Genomic DNA, 2,679 nt, shown 5'->3' on the forward strand with positions numbered 1-2,679 from the left:
GAACTCACAGAGATCCGCCTGCCTCTGCCTCCCGAGTGCTGGGATTAAAGGCGTGCGCCACCACCGCCCGGCTCCTTCCTTTCTTTTTTAATATCCCAGAAATTTATTTGATGTTGGCTTGAATACATTTTATATAGGAAGGTTGGGACTGTTTGTGTTGGGTGCCCCTGGTAAATCTCATGGAGGCACTGAATCCAGAGACATCAGAAATGAAAAAACGAAAGCCCAATTTTAGGGCTGCTCTTTAAGATTTGCCTCTGGTCAAATCAAGTCACTCCCTTAAAAAATGCTTGAGGTGTTAGAGCTTCTTTGTGGCTGACACAAGGAGGGCAGTTAGGTTCTGGTTTGTTGAGCATTTGAATGCTTGGAAATAAAAATATTCAGCTTCGAAGTTTTCAATACTGGAAAACTTTCAAGTCTAGGGTTTCCAGTCAGGAAGGGCAGCTTCGTATTCCTTAAATCACTGTTTCCCACAAGGCTAATCTTCAGCTTTGGCTTCCATTTCTTCTGCGTCATCATCTCCATCCACCTCTGCATTTTCTCTTTCTAGCCGTTCCAGCTGCCTTGCAAGCTCAGTCTCATCTGTGTCTGTGTCCACTTGGGGCTCCATCTGAACACACCCCTCTTCTCCTCAATCTTCTCTTTGATGACTGCCATAGCTGAATTGAGAACAGAGAGGCCTTCTGTTCTCTCTAGGTCGTTGACATCACATAACTGGGTGGAAGGGAGCTCTTAGGTTAATCTTGATGGGCATGGTTTCTGTAGAACAATTCAAACTTGCTTTCAGGGCTTCTTTTACAGCATCAATTCCTTCATAACCATAGCAAGCTACTTCAGTATCTGATCAGAGTTTGACAGCTTGTGAGGGTCAAATGCCTCATGCTATTGCTAATGAGTACTTCTTGCTCATTTTCGATCATATCTAAACTATCCAAGAAGGGTCTGAGACTGCATGCTTAAAGACCTCATAAGCACCATATCCAGGCTTCTTGTACTTGTCATCAAAGACCCAGGCAGTCCTCTGGACCAGGCTTTCCAGCTGCTCATCCTTGGTATACTCTAATACCTCAGCAACATGGCGAAGAACACTACAGGCAGTTTTGAATTTTGTAAATTTGTCTTCATATTTGATTGCTTCCTCTGGAGAAAATCTTCTTTTTGGCAAATCAATATATCCTTTTTCTGTGTCCACTCTAATGACAACTACACATTCATTTCTGCCAATGTGGATCAGTTTGTTTATAGAACGGATACGTCTCCTGGATAATTCACTAAGAAGAATCATGCCTTCAATGTTATTGTATTCCAACAAGCTGACATAAGCCCCCATTTCAGCAATGGATCTTACATTCACCATCACTACATCTTCCACCTCAGGGAATCTGTGTTGATAAAATCTACAACTTAGACCTGGCATTCTGAGGTGTATGTGTGGATCTCAAGCTAGGGTCCCACACCATGCGCCTTAATGGCAATGAAGAGATTTGGACACAGAACCTCCTCAGTGTGCGCTTCCCTCAACCCAGAGTGCGTGAGGATCCACCTCTCACGATGCCACTCTACCTCCCTTTCAAGCATACTGAATTGCTTAAATATTTTTAGTGGCTGCATATAATTTAAGATGGATAAAGTGGTTTACTAAGTGGTTTCTTACTGATAAATAGCCGAGACATTTTTAGTAGATTTTCTGTAGAGAGAAACTGTATCCACGTGCACACATTTTGTTTATGTTCTGGTTTGGTTTTGATTGCACGATAAAACACTGACCAAAAACAACCTGGGGAGGAAAAGAGTTTATTTAGCTTACTGGTTATAGTCCATCACTGAGGGAAGCCAAGACGGGATTCCAGAGGTAGGAACTGAAGCAGAGACCACAGAGGAACACTGCTTTCTTTGGTTTTCTCAGATCTCTCTTTATTTTTATATTTATTTTATATTTATTCTTCCCTCATAGATTATATCCCGACAAAGTTCCCCATCCTTCCACTTCCCCAGTCTTCTCTCCTGCCTCCTCTGGACCCCAGATTCACTTTCCCCTCAGAAAAGAACAGGCCTCCAAGGGATATCAACCAAACAGCCTAACAAGCCACAATAAAACAAGGCATGTACCATCATACAAGACTGGATGAGCAACCTGGGGAGAGGGTCCCACAAACAAGCAAAAGAGTCAGAGAAAGCCCTCGATCCCACTGTTAGAAATTCCATAGGAACACCAAGCTACTTAGCTATAACACGGTATGTAGAGGACCTAGGTCAGACCTCTGCAGGTTCCCTGATCTCTGCGAAGCCCCATGACTTCCAGCCAGTTGATTCTGTGGGCTGTGTTCTCCTGGTGTCCCTGACCCCTCTGGTTTCTCCAATCCTTCCTCCCCTACTCCATAGGACTTTCTGAGTGCCACCTAATATTTGACTGTAGGACTCTGCATCTCTCCCATCAGTTGCTGGATGGAGTCTCTGTTTCTTGAGCGGCAGCAGCTGCGTGGAGGGTGAGAGAACGAGATCCATAGGCACACACCATGCAGAGTGAGACTGGATATTTATTTAGCATTTAGTGGGTTAGGGAAGGGAAGGGGAAAGGGGAGAAGGAGAGAAGGGGGAAGAGCAGAGAGAGGCAGAAAGAGAGAGAGAGACAGACAGAGACAGAGAGACAAAAAGAGAGAGAGAAGGAGGACGGGGGGG

At 44.5% G+C, this 2,679-nt stretch overlaps 1 pseudogene; it reads right to left on the reverse strand.

Annotated features, from left to right (window-relative positions):
• Positions 1-389: 389 nt before the first annotated feature.
• Positions 390-1,417, reverse strand: LOC101992441 (annotated as a pseudogene).
• Positions 1,418-2,679: the final 1,262 nt, after the last annotated feature.

The sequence above is a fragment of the Microtus ochrogaster genome, chromosome 1 (genome assembly GCF_000317375.1).
Source record: "Microtus ochrogaster isolate Prairie Vole_2 chromosome 1, MicOch1.0, whole genome shotgun sequence".
NCBI classification, from domain to species: Eukaryota; Metazoa; Chordata; class Mammalia; order Rodentia; family Cricetidae; genus Microtus; species Microtus ochrogaster.